Source organism: Mesoplodon mirus (genome assembly GCF_964341445.2).
Source record: "Mesoplodon mirus genome assembly, chromosome: 2".
NCBI classification, from domain to species: Eukaryota; Metazoa; Chordata; class Mammalia; order Artiodactyla; family Ziphiidae; genus Mesoplodon; species Mesoplodon mirus.
The window spans coordinates 107,751,708-107,769,347 of record NC_138977.1 but is presented as its reverse complement, the minus strand read 5'-3'; the positions used below and the strand labels follow the sequence as shown (position 1 = coordinate 107,769,347).

The 17,640-nt window shown below is 40.5% G+C and overlaps 1 long non-coding RNA gene across 1 annotated transcript in view; it reads right to left on the bottom strand.

The window, feature by feature from the left end:
- The window catches only part of LOC309814521, a 253,767-nt gene that overhangs the window by 78,793 nt on the left and 157,334 nt on the right, over positions 1 to 17,640 (bottom strand). Inside the window, exon 5 of the long non-coding RNA XR_014295715.1 lies at positions 17,382 to 17,504. This is a non-coding gene — a long non-coding RNA (uncharacterized lncRNA). The remainder of the gene's footprint in view (positions 1 to 17,381; positions 17,505 to 17,640) is intronic.

Below are 17,640 nucleotides of genomic sequence, written 5' to 3'. Positions count from 1 at the left end.
TCTGGTGGTCCCAGACTCTGGCCCTGGGTACCTTTCTCTTCGGTCCAGCTGGGCATGGTAATGACACACTCTTTGAATCCATGGTTTAATGAATCCTTGCAGTATTCCTGCTCTTCCTGTCTGTGCCATTCTGACTTTAAATAACCAAACAGCAGCTGCTTGGAATCCAGTTGCCTGGACTTTGGGATTAGACAATCATGGCTCAGATCCTGACACTGACAGTGGCCAATTACTCACCCTGGGACCCTGGGCAAGATTACTTCAACATTCGAAGACCTGATCTTCCTCATCTGTAAATGGGGATAATAACATCTAACATGTAATTTTTTTGGTATTAAAAAGATAGGGTTTTTAACATGGTGCCTAAGAGGTAGCAAACTCTCAGAAAGTTATGTGTCATTGCTGCTGTTATTATTATTACTACTATTATTATCATCATATCTAGGATCATCTGAGAAGTAAAAAGTGAATATCAATTTGGTCCTGGTGCAATGATTGTAGTATAGGGCTTCGTGGCTATAGGTTTTATACATGTTCACATACAAATGTATATGATGCTCTCAAGAGCACATGGATAATCATCTGTATTCACTTAGAAAACCCTAAGCTGGATAATTAAAAGTTAATTTCTTTTTGACTTTGGAATGCCCTACATGATTTTTTTTCCTGCAGATTTACCTCCAAACCACTTTTAGCTTGGATTAATATGAAAGCAAAATGAGATCTATATTCCCTAACATGCAAGAACAAACTTAGGGAAACGGAGTGGTTCAAAGTAGTTGAGGGACAGAGGGGAAAACACAGTTGCATGTAGTTTATACACTTGCATTCAGTCCACATATAGAGAATCAAAAGCAGCTTGAAAGAGAAGGAAAGGAGTGACTATAATGCTCAAAAAATAAAAAATAAATAAACCCACCAAAAAGGAATTTAACTGAGCAAGAGATCAGGAGTTTTCCTGTGGCTATGTGAGAGAGCCAAGAATGTTTGCCCGGAGAGGAAAAGACTTGGAGAGCCCTGGTCTCATTCGTCTGAAGTTTGATGGGCCATCATGTAGAGGAAAGAGTTTGTTCTGTTTTGTTCCCAAGGGATAAACTGGACCAATAAATGAGAATAACAGAGAGATCTAGTTGGGTTCAACAGAAGGAAGAAATTCTTAACCATTTCAGTGGCCCCCAGAATGGAATGGATTGCCTCTGGATCCCTAATTCTTGAAGAGTTCAAGCAGGAGCTGAGTGCCCACATCTCAGGGATGTTGTAGATAATATTTTGGTGGTGGGGGGAGATTGGTTGCAATGAGCTCTCTGATTCTCTGTAGATTTAATAAAATTTTACCAAGATATAGAATTTCTATGTTTTGTTTTCCTGAATATTAAAAGACATAATATCACTTACTAATCTTATCAAATGGATTGCTCCTTATTAAAGTGTGCAAAGAGATGGAATTTGCAACTACACTATATAAATAAATATTATCTTTGAATGTTGAATATACATATAGAGCAAACATTATTTTCAACAGTCTGAAATAGCTTTGTAGGAGTTATGTAGGAGAAGAACTTCTAAAAATATCCTTCAGTTCTTTAAAGTTTCTTTTTTTTTTTAATAATATGGACCATCTCAAAAACATGAGAGAATTACCAACTGTGAGTTATATGGGACAAATCTTTAAGAAATCCTGATTTATAATAATGCATTATGAATAATTATGTTCATAAAAAAACTCCAGTTTTGAGGATCTATATGCCATATGTGATGCTAACAGCTCCCTATGAGGTAGATATTTTTAGTAGTCCCATTTTATAGAGGAGAAAACTGAGGTTCAGAGAAATCTAGAAATTTGTTCAAGGCCACCCAGCTAAATGTGGAACTGACTCCCAACCCCTGCTTTTTCCACTGTGTCACACTTCTTCTTGACCACTTCCTATCTTGCCTGAACAAACACAATTCAGGTCAAATGTCCAAACAACGATGACGTGCCCTGTCACGCCTTCCAATTAAACCCTGTAATTTCCAAGTCTGAGTTGGAAATCCTTTGGCTGTATGTTCTTGTCTGCCCTTCCCAGGAAAATGTTTATTTTGAGGTATGCCTCTCTCAGAATTGTTGGATGTTTTTGACAGTCATTCATACATGGACCATGTTGAACTGGAGGTACAAAGTTACTACTTCATCTCACAACAGAGACCGCCCCTTTGCCCCCTGCTCCCAATGTGGGTTCTGTTTCAAGGATGGTATTAGGGCTATTAGCAGGTCTGTAGAGACTATAAATAGAGTCCTGGGCTTTAGACAGTTCATCATGTTTATGTTTTTGGGTTGCACTGCAACCGTTGTTGGTAATTATAGACGCGTGGGTGAGGATGGGTACTGATGAACAGTTCCTCCTCCCAGTTTCCTCTTTGCACAAGCCCGACACTGGGGATGTCTGAACTCACAACCTCATCATAAGGTCCCTCATGTCTAGTCACTGCTGTATTTCCTGGCTAACTGATATAACCAGGGAGGATGAAATATCTGAAGGTATTCCACATCACCATCCAGGCTACAACCTGTGTAGTCAATGCCTTCTTTAAAAGAAATAATGTGACATCAAAGGAAAGTTGTTCCTCATCCTACCTGCAGATAGTAAACGCAAGAAAGATTTCCTCCTCTTTGCGATGACAAAGCATTTTCTACAGTCTTTGCAGATAAATATGTAAAGAGGATTCATGGATCTAACTGAAATGATGATCCCCAAGGGAACTCAGTGAAATAAGAGGTGCACTGTTTTCAGTAAATTGTTGTAATCTGTAAAATAGTCTCTTTCGGTGCTCCAAAGGTAAAAGAAGGGAGGTGAAGGGAGGTGGGGAGGGGTCACCTTTTCCAGCTTTTCTCTTAATTCTCTGGTGTGCCAAGGGAAAGGGCTGGTCACAGACCAAGGATGCTCCCTGAGCTGCCCATGCAGCTACCAGAACAGTCAGGCACATCTGATTATAACCAGTCAACTGAACTTGGACTGTGAGAAAGAATGGAGTAGAAATAGCTGAGAGAAATAAAAGAAAAAATGCTGTCACCTTCAAGGTACGCATTTTGGAGGACATTCTTCCCCACTCACCATTCTCACTGCATGCCTTTGGGCAACAGCAGCAGAAAGTCAACTAGAGGGAAAGAGAAATTGGGGCCAACTTGTGGGGGGGGGAACTTGTCCAATTCCCTGTTACATGCCCCTGCCATGTCCTACCTTTGCCCCGACTTGTCTAGTTCCTATACTCTGATGACAGGCTAAGTAAGTAGCTGTTCAAGCTGCTTAGAGCATCTAGCCAGGGTTGGGATAATATGGTGCATGAAGCCAAGAGGAAAATACCCATTTAGTATCCAGGGACAAGATTTTGAGGTCAAATAAGTACGTGACAGTTAATTTAAGCAAAAGGTAAGCAATGAAAGAAGCCATTCACAGAGGACCACATATTATATAATTCCATTTATATGAAATTTCTAAAATAGGAAAATCTATAGACACAGAAAGTAGATTAGCAAGTGGTGCCTAGGGCTGAGGGGCATGGGAGGTTGGACAGTGATGGCTAAAGGGTATGGGATTTCTTTTTCAGGTGGTGAAAATGTTCTAAAATTGATTGTAGTGATAGATGTACAACTCTGTAAATACATCAGAGGGATGTTGGGTAAATTGTATGATATGAGAATTATATCTCAATGAACCTGTTAAAAAATACATTTGGGGAGCTGAGCTGTGGAATACCACAAATACTGAGTAAGGAACAGTGAGATGGAGAATGCTAACAAGAGGGGGTCTGCTGGGCAGTCCTAGGAGGGGGGTCAGAGGTGTTAAACAGTTCCAGCTACAGCTCAAGTATTTTGAAAAGGGCTGAGATAGATACTCCCCTCATGTAAAAGACCACTGGAGATCATGATTACTATAATCATGGATATGATTACCATAATCTACTTCTCCCATTGCAGTGGGATGAATCTGTCTAAAGTTGACCCCGGTGAATCTTGGTCTAGTGATAGGATTATAGCTAGGGAAAAACTGACTTCTCTTCATTTCTTGAAGCCTCATTAGAAACTTAGTTTGTGTGTTATAATCCTTGGAGAATAACTGCTCTTCCAGGTGGCAGTATTTTTCTATGTTTGCATTTTTTTTCAGGGTTCACTCAAAGAGTTCCAAACTTGGCTAATCATGGAAGTAGGAAGGTGGTTTTAGTTATATTTGAGGAAAAACCAAAAATTACTCCAGTATGTCTATAACAAATAATGAACGAGGAGCCATTTGTATTATACATGGTCCACTCCTCGATGCAGTGACATGAGACATTTCATGTAGTATTTAGCATGACCTGGTCCTTCTACAATTCTCCAACCTCATCTCCCACTCTCTGTCTCATAGAGATTCAGAACTATGACCCTAAATGCATGTGTGCATTTTTGTTCATGCTATTCCTTCTATCTAAAACATCCTTTCTCCTTCCCCATACTTGGCTAATTCCTACCTGGTCTTCAGGACTCTTCCAGGAAGACTTCCTTAAATTCTCAGGATGATCTGGGAGTCCTTCCTATGGTCCCATAGCACCCTGTTTATACTCGATCAACACATTTACTACATTGTAATGGGCTTATCTATTTATCTGTTTCCCTACTGGTCTGAAGGATCCTTAGGGATCATCACCATATCTCTTTGTCCTCAGCTGGGCTAGTTCCCAGCACCTAGTACCTTCTTAATAAATGTGTGTTGAAGCCCTTTATTTCAAAGAGACTATGCAGCAGTCACCTAGAAAGTTTGGCCAAAGAAATTTGGCACCATTCCTCTTAACCCCAAATATCACCTTAATAATCAGGTTCATTTAAAAGGACCATGGAGTGGCAGGCCATTCTTAGTGTTCCCAAAGCCTTGCACATGGCGAAGCACACATACTAAGCCCTCCTTAAACCGATCTATTTACAGTCCTTTGACTGTCGTATGTTAACTATCTTATAGACAACACTTTTAATGCCATAGACAGTCCTACCCCTAAATTATTTTTCACACACTGAGTTCATAAGTTCATTCGTTATTTGACAAAAGAACACTAGGGGGTTCCCCAAAACGGAGATGAACAACTGTTCAGTTTTGACAACAGCACCACCTTGGTAACGGAAGATTCATGCAATTGTCTGAATATTCAAATATTCATTTACAAAAATGAGGGGGAAACAGAAAAAGAAAGTGCTGGTGTTAGTGAAAATAAGCAGAGAGACCTCATTAATTTAATAAAATTAAGACAAAAATAGAAATCATTAGGTATGCTACAAGTGGCCAGTCTTTAGCTGTGATTGGATACTCAAGGGAGGAGAGGTTGACTGTATGTTCAATTATGAATAAAAAGAACAAATTAAAGAGCATGGGTGGGACTTCCCTGGTGGCACAGTGGTTAAGAATCTGCCTGCTTTTGCAGGGGACACAGGTTCGAGCCCTGGTCCGGGAAGATCCCACATGCCGCGGAGCAGCTAAGCCCATGTGCCACAACTACTGTGCGCTCTACAGCCCACGAGCCACAACTACTGAGCCCTCATGCCACAACTACCGAAGCCTGCGTGCCTAGAGCCCGTGTTCTCAACAAGAGAAGCCACCGCAATGAGAAGCCCACTCACCGCAAGGAAGAGTAGCCCCCGCTCGCTGCAACTAGAGAAAGCCCACGTGCAGCAATGCAGACCCAACAAAGCCATAAATAAATAAATAAATAAATAAAATAAAGAGCATGGGTAAAATTCTGGGACTGTAGTGCCAAATATAGTGTCCAGAAGGCAAAGCATAGTTAGCACTTTTATAATTATTTTTTAAATAAGTAAAAGTCCTCCTCTGGAAGTCCTCCTCCATCTTAACCAAACCAGATAGAATCTGTGGCTCTTGCTTGATATCTGTACCCTTGATTTTCACTTTTTTCATGAATGCATTATATATCAAAGCAGGAAGTGACTTGTGTCACATTAAAGATTCTTGAAGCCTTTTCCAGTCCCAAAAAAACTTTGCGAGGAGTAACGCTCTAAAAGGAAATAATAGCCAACTGAGGGCAAAACTCAAAGATTATATCTTGGCTGTAGCTTTACTGCTAAGTGATTAAAAGCACGGACATAAGAGTCAGACACATCTAAATCACCTAGCAATGTGTCTTGATCAAGTTACTTAATCCTCCAAACCTCAGTTTCTTTATCTGTAAAATAAGGATAATAATAGTATCCATCCTGTAGGGTAGTTGCAAGATGCAAATGAATGAATATGTTCAGTGCCTGGTACTTACTCTGAGCTTGTAATATAAAAGTCATTGTCTAGGAGGGAAGAAGGATGCTAGAAGAAGAGATGGGAAGGCCTCAACTTGGACTACTTCACAAACTGTCAAGGGCCCCACTGAATCCTGAGTCCTACTGAAACCTCAATGCGGAAACATTACAACTTCTATTACAACTCCTGATTTACCCACTGGGCCATTCTGATTTCTGCTGGAGTGAGTGGGAGTGTGCTATTTATTTACCTAATGACTCCTTCCAAATCAGAGAAGTTGGAAACCCTGACAGTTGTTCCACCCATTACTTTTTTTGTTTCACCACCTCTGCACTCAGGAAGGTGTGTCTCTGGTATTGTTGTCACATCTGCATTTTGATTTTTCAGTTGTCTGAGGCTCCCAGCTCTTTGAAATAGGTGATTACAACTCTACAATTATACAATTAGAAGCGGCTGGGTTTAGGATATGCTGTTAAAAACAACACAGGGGCAGGCTAACACTGTGTGATGGATGCCAGGCACCACAACCTCCTAAAACACATATTGGCCACCCTGGGCTTCTGTGTTTGCTCTCCTGACATGGTCGGGACTGCACCCCAACTTCCATTCTGACAGCTTTCTTGCCTACATTCTTTTTAACAGTTTACTAGGGTTTAATGACATTATTTATTGCTGTTTAACATTTATTATTTATTATTTTTAGCCTTGCTTATTCAAATATTTTGAGAAAGTCTTGTACTTCTAATATTGCACCAAGACCTCAAACGCCCTCAAGGAGCAAGCCTAGTTACAATAGAGCGAGAATCAGGAAGCGGGGTGGGGAGGACAGCAACAAACATGGAGGAAAAGGAAAGAATGAGATGAAAGAAAAATACTCAAGACTATGATACAAAAGTACCCAGCCCAGGGCCTTGAACACAGTGGGAAGTGCTCCGTAGTTGAAAAGTCTGCAACCTTTCCTGTCTCATCAGGCTGCCCTAGCATTTCTGCTTGTAAAATAACTTCCAGACAAAATCGGTAGTCATATCAAAATTAGTAGTCCTAAGTATTTTGCTGATGCTCTCTCCTTTCACAGGCAAACCTTCTGAATGCACTGTCAACACTCACAGTCTCCATTTCCTTACACCTGAATGCTCCCCACCTACTCTCATCTGACCTCACACCTACTGCCCCTCTGTAGCCCCACTGTAGCTGCTCTCCTTCAAGATCACTGGATGCCTTACCCAGTGGGTGAGTCTCCACCTCCCTGGCCTCCCTGAAGGATATGACACTGTCAACCAGTCTCTTCATCTCGAAACCCTCTTCCCTACCTTCCTTGCCACAGTTTTCCCTTCTTCAGTTTCCCTTCCTGGCCCCTCTTTCTTTGCTCACTGCTTTCAGTTGATGAGTTGAAGGATCTATCCTTGGTTTTCTGTCCTTCTCACAGGATATAGCCATCCTCTGCCATGACTTTAACTACCACCAACATCCAAACAAACTTTCATATTTTTCTGGTCCTCTCTGACCTACTTTTTGAGCCTCAAACCCACATAACCAACTGCATGCTGTGCCTCTCCTCTTGGATATCCCACAGGCATCTCAAATTCAACATGCACAAAACTGAATTAATTCTCTCTTACACCCTCTTCTCTCCACATCATCTGTAGTCACTCAAACCAGAACTCTGGGTGTCATCTTAGATTTCTCATTTTCCTTTAACTTCCACTCCCGCCCCTGCTATATGTCCACTGGGTCTTGGGATTTATATCTTTCAAAACTTTCTCTAATCCGCACACCCACTGCCTTAATTGCAATTCTTACGTCTTTCTTGAATTCGTTTAATAGCCTCTCAACTAGTTTTCCTGCCTCCTGTCTTGCCATCTTCTGACCCATTCTCCCCACACATACCCAAGTGATCTTTCCAAAATGAAACTCTGGTAAGTCACTACCTTACTTAAAGCCTAGCCATTGGCTCCCCATTGCTTACACGGTGGAATAAAAACACATTTTCAGAGCCTGCCAGGGGCCCTTTGATTTGACTGCTGTATTTCATTACTACTATTCTCCCTTCCCTCTCTACAACTTATATCCTGGGCATCAAGCTTCTAGATGTTCCCCAAAGCATCATGCTGCTCCATACTTTTCCATGCTGTTCCATATATTTGCAAATGCAAACAGATTTTTTTTTTTCCATTTGCCTTTCCATCTCATTCCCACCTAGACAAGTGCCTATTATTAACAAAGGCCCCGTCCCTCTCCCCCTCCTCAGAGAGCTGACTACTTTCTCTGATCTACCACAGTATATCTCTGTCAGGTATCTACCACACTTATTTACATGTCTGTCTCTCTGCTAGACTGAAAAACTTAAGGGTGGGAATGACAACTTATTTGTCTTTACCCTCGCTCCAGTGTGCAGGGCCTGCCATGAAACAGGCATTTATTCCGTGTTTGATCAGTAAGAGAAGACAGTGCCTCATTATCCTTCAAATCAACCAGAATTGAAAATCCAAGAAGCCGCCTTTGATAGCGTCAAGTTGCAGTCTCAGTTGCTCAGTCTGAGCAGCTCAGCACAGCTTCCTGAGCCCTCCACCAGTTCAGAAAGCATCCAACCTGCCATGAAGTGTGCACTGCATTTGCTGAACAGGAGTCAACGTCAATCCTGCTGACAGAGTGGTCTTTGCCTCCTTTCGCCCAATCTCATACCCCGCGAATTGTGCATCTTAAAGGTCACGGTCATAGGTGGTCCTTATCAATCAAAGCATAGTAGAGAAAAAAATCCCACTCTGGGACATGGTGAGACATAGTGGTTTCAAAACATTGCAGATCGTTAAATGAGTAATGTTAATGTGATCTCAAAATAGTAAACACACCCCCACATGGATAATGATATTACTTGCATTACCTGGAAAGGAAAAAAAAGCAACATTTGGCTGAAAGGACTATGGAAGAGATGTCTGGATGGGTCATTCAAGTTCTATTAAGACAGGTAAATTGCATTTTTCTAACTGTCTCCCCTGAGTGTGGGCACACACACTCCCAAATCAAATCTTTCCTCTGGGGTAGGGTGTGTGATTTGGGGGAAGTTCAGGGAAGCGGGGAGCACACACATAGAGGAAGAAAACAAAGGCCTTCATTTTCTAAAACTCACTCGCTCTGATTGAGAAAGAGTTTCTCAAGAATTGTGAATGTCCTGTACAGGAAGTAACACTTCATCACACGGCTAATAATCAGCCCTGTGCTTGTCAGGGATTGGTTTTTCCCTTCTGTGGTGAGAGGATGGCCCCAGGCAAGCTTGGACACCTTCCCCAACAGCCTGATAGTCATTTGAACGCATTCAGCATCCATCTTCCAGCATGTTTGCGTGCACTGGTTCCATTACTTTAATTTACATGGGAGACTCACAACAGTGGGGTGGAGTGGGAGAAGGGTTCTTCTGCAGTTTCAAAAGGTTTATATGGAGCCAGGCTAAAGTTCTGCCCCAAATTGCCTTTTCTACAACAAAGTAGCTTGCAGGGGGCCTGCGCATGTATCAAGTCAAACAAAATGTACTTTCTTTTCCCCCTCCAGCTCACTTGCCTTTGCTTCTTCTCTCTCGGAGAAGTTCTCCCCCAGAATTCAGCATCTTGAAGGCCTCTTATCCTTAAAGAAAACAACCCAATCACTTAATTCACTCCAAGGTGCTGGCAATTCAATAAGACCAGTGTTTACATTTAGAGGAGATATGAATACTTTACCCAAGGGAATAACTCTCTAGCGGTGAAGTTTCTGGTCCTATCATGGGAGCTGGTGGGACTTTCCAGTGCCTCTCAATTCCTACTATATTGGTGACTACCAATGATGAGGGCATGTACGCATGATCCTCATGCTTGGGTCATACTTCATTCCCTGACAAGAGGCTGGCAGCTTTCCTCATGTTATCAAGTTGCTTTTATGCAGTGCCTGTTTTAGCTTTTTTTCAGAAACACTGTGCAGAATAAGTTAAATCCCAAAGGTCCTTGTCTCACACCCAACGAACCTTAGCATACTGGCACTCTATCCCAGACTTCTTTGACAGAGAAGACACAGGCCAAGGAGGGACATTGAAGTTGTCATCACATGAGCCCTTAGGTTGTGTCAGTTTTTAAGACCCAAGTCATTAGGTAATCTTACAACAGATACATGAAGGTACTCATTCATTCATTTATTCAATAATCATTTATTAAGCTCCCACTGCATGCCAGGAATTGTTCCAGAGAGGCACCAAAGAACAAAAGTGACAAAGTCCCTGCCCTGGTAGAGCTTAAAGTTGGAAATTGGTTTAAACTATTTCTATCTGTCTCCAGAAAGCAGAACTGGAACAAATGGGTACGAGTCTCAGGGAAGCAGATTTCTGTTTCACATAGCATACGACCAAATATGGAATAATAATGAGCTCCCTGTTACTGGAGGGGTCTGAAAAGAAGATGCATGACTGCTTGCTGCAGAGAATCATGCATGCAGCTGGACTAGACCCATTGTCTTCAACTGTTTCTTTTAGCAGCTGGTGACTTTTCTCAAAATTTTAACCTGCAGCGCCAATATATTAAAAAGCAGAGTTGCTGTGGTTGAAGTGTTAAATATGGATCTAGAGGCCCCCTAAAGGTCACTCTGTCCAATATACCCTAGATATCCACAAGCCACTGGATGAGATGGTCATGAAGCTCCCTGTCTACCCTAGAGTTATAGGAAGATCTGTGAATCTAAGTAGGATGGCATATGTTTCTCACCAGACTCTTCCCTTCCCTCTTTCCCATTTCCACCTCTTCCTAGGAGAGAGTCTGTTGAAGCCAGAGAAAAGAGGCAGAGGCTCCAGGAGTATAACAGGACACTTAAAGAATGCTATCTGAGAATCCACCTGTATTCTTTATCTTTTAACACAAGGTTTACTTTCTAGCAGTGGACTCTCTCATCACACCCTCTCAGATGTAACAGGTGTGTTAAGGGATTGCACATTATTCTGCAGTCTGGAGCAGGAAGTTGGACATGCAGTCTCCCTTCAGATTCGGTGCCTGGAAAGTCCCATCCCCATCGGGCATACTGTGCTTGGAAAGGAAAACCTTCAGCAGGTCAAAGGACTCTAGGCAAGCAGCTATTCACTGGCTTGGGGCTGGTGATGCAATGTAGGACAGGGGAACCTCGTAACTTGAAAGAGCTTCCAGTCTTCCCAAGCATACAGCTACCACACAGAGCCTCAGGTCTGCCGAATCATAACCTTTTCCTCCTCCCAGCTAGAATTTCCCTGACAGTCCCTAAAAAGTTCACCCAAACTGGACTCACATCATCTAGCTTCATAGTCTACAAAGTTGTGAGCTAAAATAAGTGAGTCAGTTGATCTTTTCTTAAACCCACGATTTTCCAAAGTGTGTAACATACAGGAAACATGATTTGTGGCAAGATATTAATAGGTGTTACTCAAGAGAATTCTGAAAAGTACTACTTTGAGAAACTCTGCTTTAAACAAAACTAAGCAGGTTTCATTCCTGAAGGACTTTTCAGAGCCTTGAAAATGCTAATGTGAATTGTGACTCTCTGAGAAGGGAATACAGTATATAGTATTTTCTAACTGTATTTGAACTCCAAATACTTTTTCTCACAAGACAACTTAAAGTACTCCATTTTCCTGAAACACACTTGGGAAAATGCTGTCATAAGCCAAACACTTAACCAAATTATATGAAGTTAATCTTTTACTCAAGTAGGCCAGTATTTCCAAAGTATACCAATGTCTTATCCACCATTTTGCGAGAAAAGATTTCATATAGATGAATTGTCTACATAACTGAAGCTTCAGACCCCAAAACAATTAAGCCATTTTATCTGAAAATCTTTTTAAAGTGTATATACATCTTTACTTTTGATTATGAAAAACAAAATAATTCTGAGTATAAAAGTAAACATATGCTTATTTTTAAAAGCTTGAAAATTTTGAAAAGAAAAACTAAGGCAAAAGTTACTCACAAACCTATAACTCTGTTAGCATTTGATGTAATTTCTCTAACCTTATTCTGCATGAAATGTCTGCTTTAATATAGAATAAATGACACAATTCACTTAATATTTTCTATATCATTAAACATTCTTTGAAAATATGTTGGGGCTTCCCTGGTGGTGCAGTGGTTAAGAATCTGCCTGCCAATGCAGGGGACATGGGTCTGAGCCCTGGCCAGGGAAGATCCCACATGCCACGGAGCAACTAAGCCCGTGCACCACAACTACTGAGCCTGAGCTCTAGAGCCCGCAAGCCACAACTACTGAGCCCACGTGCCACAGCTACTGAAGTGTGCGTGCCTAGAGCCCGTGCTCTGCAACAAGAGAAGCCACCGCAATGAGAAGCCCGCGCACCGCAAGGAAGAGTAGCCCCCGCTCACCGCAACTAGAGAAAGCCCGTGCACAGCAATGAAGACCCAACATAGCCATAAATAAATAAATAAATAAATAAATAAATAAATAAATAAATAAATAAATAAATTTTTTAAAAAGAAAGAAAATATATTTTAATGGCTCTGTAAGAGTCTGTAATATAAATGTATCATACTTCATTTAACCATTACCTTCATGGGATAAATCAGTTGTTTTATTATAAATAAGGATGAACATCTTTTTTCGTAAAGAGTTGTCTCTATTTCTTTTGAATAAATACCTAAAAGTAGAATTAATATGTCAAAATATATGTGTCTATAGGCTCTTGATACATAGTGTTAAATTGCCTTCCAGAGGATTTGTACTATCTATATACTCCCAGCAAGTTATGAGAGTGATATTTTACCATGCCCCCACCAACATTAAATATTATCAATTTTTAAAAAACCAGTGTGAACTTGGTAAGTTAAAACTGCCATAACTGTTTTCACTTTTCATTACCAGTAAATTTAAACATTTACATATACTAATTTACCACCAATATTTTGTCCTCCTATGGACTGTCTACATATAATATACCATTTTTCTCTTGTGGCCTTAATGTTTTTCTCATTGATTTGTGTGAACTCTGTTAAGGTTATTGACGTAATTTTTGTGACAAATAATTTTCGCAGCTTGCTGTTCACCTTTTAATTTGGCTTATTATTTTTAATAGGTAAACATTAATATCTATTTATATTAAAATATGGCTCCCTTTCTGTTTTCATTCCTTCCTTTGTTTTCATGCTTAGAAAATCCTTCTCACTGAGAAATCAGATGAATATTCACTAGATTTGCCTCTAGATGTTTTATGGTTTCATTTTTTAAAATCCTCTTTTAAAAAATATGGTGCACTGCTTGTTTCTAAAACTGAATAAAACATTTTCTTTCTTTTTAAAAAAAAAAAAAACATTTTCTTAATGACTCAGGCAGGGTTACAGTTTTGAACAGTGTTTAAAGCTCTGTGTCATAGAACAGAACACCCCCCAGGCACCATGGTAGAGAGAATTTTCCCCATTCTCTGTGACCTCAGCCTCTGTGATTTGCTAGTTCTGTGGCTGATTTTCAGTTCTGATCTCTTCTTTTGACATTGGGCTTTCAGCTCTCATTTCCCATTGTAGATGCTATTGTGCCTATTGTCTGCCACTCAGTGCTCCCTGCTTTTAAAAGCTCATACATCAAATAACCATAGTTGTATTACCATGAACTAAGGATATGTGTAGTTGAGCCTGGGTGTGGAAGGCAGAATAATGGCCTCCCAAAGATGTTCATGTCCCAATTCCTAGAGTCTCTGAATATACTGTGCTACGTGGCAAGGGAAAATTAAGGTTGCTGATCAGCTGAGATGTGGAGATTATTCTGAATTACTGGTTGGGCTCACTGTAATCACAAGGGTACTTAGAAGTGAAAGACAGAGGCAGGAGAGTCAGTGTCAGAATGATCTGATAAGAGAAAGACTCAACCAGCCATTGCTGGCTTTGGTGATTGGAAGGGGGCCACAAACAAAAGAATTCAGGCAGCTGGAAGCTAGAAGCTGGAAAAGGTAAGCAAAGGAGATTCTCCCTGAGAACCTCCAGAAAGGAATGCAGTGTTTTTGACAGCTTGATTCTAGCCCAGAAAGACCCCTCTCAAACTTCTGACCCCCCAAAATTGTAAGACAATAAATTTGTGTTGTTTTAAGCTACTAAATTTGGGGTGATTTGTTACAGCGGCAATAGGAAAACAACACACGAGGCCTAGAAGTCTGTTAAACAGAAAAAATTGCATGGGCTTTAGTGCATGGCCTTGATGTCTGCCAGTTTGGCTGCTTTGAGGTTTTATTTCCACCACTCTCCCTCCTAATTATTTCCATGGTTGCTGGAAATCCAACTTACATCTTAGATCAGAGCCTAAGTAGGGCATTTCTATTTTACAAGAACTGGTCCCTACAAATTAAGTTGCAAACATTGGGTCAAAGGGTGAAGTAGAAGGAAGCTTCAGAGACAACAGTATTTTTAAAGTTTTTCAGAGAAATCACAAGGCTGGACCATCTGCTCAGTTTGGAAGAAAGACCATCCAAGAGAGGGTCATGACCCCTGGCCTGGGTGAGAGCATCACTGTTAAATTAACATCTGCACTGAGTCAGATAACCATCACTGTCTTTAGGTAAAATCCTCTCTGTCTCTAAAATACTGGGTACTTCATCGGCATGAGATGCAAAGAATCCACTTAGCAGAGTCTTCTGGGAGTAAGGCTGGGAGGTTAAATGGATTCTGTGCCACCAAGAGCCTTGGATCCAGACTGAATGATAGAGCATGAACTAAGTCAATAAAAACTCAGGTACTCCTCAAGAATAGTACACAGATAAGAATAAGGGAGGATCAGGGAAGAAGGTGCCAGCATTGGGCAGAGGGAACTTGCCTCTAAAATGCATCAGGATGTTTGCCCAGTGGCCTAAGTGGAGACTGCACTTGGATAATTTGTTGTGATGGATGTTGAATAAGAATTTGAAGAGTGTGTGTTATTTATCTCTGTATTCCTAATGTCTACCACAGTGTCCTGCATGTAGTAAGTGCTCAATAAATTCTTGTCATGAGAATGAACAAATGAATGAATGAATTTAGTAACCCTCTGCCATCTTTAAATCCTACCCTGGGGCTAATAACAAAGATCTCATATCACTCCTTAATAAAAGTTTTCAACCTTAACATAAAAGACTAATACATGCAGCTCTACTCAAGTTAAACTTAGGATGCAAAAAATGCAATGAGGAAGTATTTTATTAATATATTAGAATTCTTTTTATTACAAGGGAAGGAAAAAACTGGCTTTCTCTGAGTTATAAGATTTGGGGTGATAGTTAAGAAAGAAAAGCAAAATGCTTCAAGGTAGAGAATAATAATTATATCATAATGTCATAATGTAATATGTAGTTTTAATAACTTAATGCATGTATGGCATTTAGAGAGCAGTGCCTGATGTAAATGCACTCAATAGATGGTGACTATCATTTTACTCTTCAACATTTTTACATGTTCTCCAATGATTAAAATGTAGTGCTCAGAAAAAATAATAATTCAAAACCATTATTACAATAAGACTGAAGAATGTATAGGTTTGTTAATTTATGAGAAAGAAAAGTAACTAATGGATGATGACAAGACTATCCTTACATGCATACACTGGCATACACGATATGCACAGTTATAAAAATGAGGGCATTGATTTAAATATATTTTCTTGGCTGTGTTCATTACTTAAAGGATCACATAGTGAATCCATTACTAAAGTAAAGAATACTTCTTCAAGGTGGTATTAATACTATAAGTTTTGAATGTGTTGATCTTTATATATAAATAGGACACTTCAGGATAAATAAACCAAATAAGTTTAACTCAGGGTCTAGAAACATGAGCACCAAGATGAAAGGTAACATACAGATCCGATATATAGGACAGTGTTGTTTAAGCCGTATCCTTAAGGTAATAAAATTCACTTTCAAAGTACTTACTGGGGCATTTGAAGACTCACAGGGAATTACTAGACCCAAAAGTAAGAAAAGATCAACTCTTCTAAAAAATAAAATAAAAAACACAAACTAATTAAAAAAAAAACCCTCCCAGTTAGGAACTTTGACTCCATGTTTGCTGTGATGGAGGAGGAGAGAGGTCAGATCCATTTGTCGTCATCAAGAAAGCAATAGGATGGGTGTGGGTCTGAGGTTGCCAGTGTAGACTAACTAAGTGATCTACATTTAATATAAATGACTACATAGCTTTCTCCTTTCTTGATTACCAAAGAAAGGTGGCAAATGTACAATTTTAACACCACTGGGTTAGAGTTATTCCAGCACTTCCTTCTCTCCAAAGTCCCTAGACATGCCGATAGCCCTTGTTCTGGAGATAAATGCATCAAGACCTAAGTGATGCCATTTGAGGCCCAAATTGGTTTTACAATTGACTGATGTGAGCACCATTTTCCAGCTCACATTTGTGGAAACCTACAAAGAAGAGAGTAGGTTCTTCTGTTTTTCAGAAGAAGACTTCTGAGCCCTTGGAAAAGAAGTTGCTGATACTGGCAGCTAGTAGGGGTTCACTGATAAAGAGTTATGCCAACCAATTGCACTTTGTTTTTGTTGGGGCTTCTAGATCATTTAGTGAAAGAAGCAGCAAAGACATCGTGTACCTTGATTTCAGCAAAGCATTTGACAAGGTCTCTCATAATGTCCTTGTGGAAGCTGTGGTCTGGAGGGTAGAACAGCTGATGGACTGTCCTCTCAATGGCCAAAGAACACTGACTGGTGGGCTGACCAGGATGGAGTCTCTCCATTTAGATGCTTCAAGGCAATACTGTCCCAGTACTTTCATCAAAGATTCAGATGAAGCCTGGATTAGATTACCCAGCATGCTTGCTACCATTGGGAAGAGTTATAATTCATGATCCTGGTGGCAACCAAGCAAAGGGCACAGAAGAGTCGCAAGGTGCATCATTAGTTTGGGCCATAGGGAGGTGTCCAAATCTGGCTGGAAATCAGAAACACCCGGGACGATGTTGAAAAATATGGACACTCAAGGCCTTACCCCAGACCTACTTAACTAGAATTTCAAGAGATAAAGTCCTAGCATATGTATTAAAAAAAAAAAAAAAAAAAAAAAAGGCGATTCACAGGCAATCAGCCCAGGTCCCCACTTTCAGAACCACTAAATTAATGGTATTTAGTAAAGACGTTTTTCCAGAGTCATAAATGGTCCTTACCTGGTAGTCTAGAGATCTTCATGGGCTTTCAAATTATAAGAAAATCCTTCCCTACACTCTGGCTCCATCCAGCCTTGACTCTTCCTCATGGGGGCAGGGCAGGGGAGAGGAAGAGCACAGCATCTGGTAAAGAGAGCACAAGTTGATGTCAGCCAGACTTGGAGTCAAGCCTTGCTTCTGTGACCTACCAGCTGTGCAAGAGGGTCTATGCCTCCATTGCCTCATCTTAAATTGCAAGGATTTAATGAGACACACATGT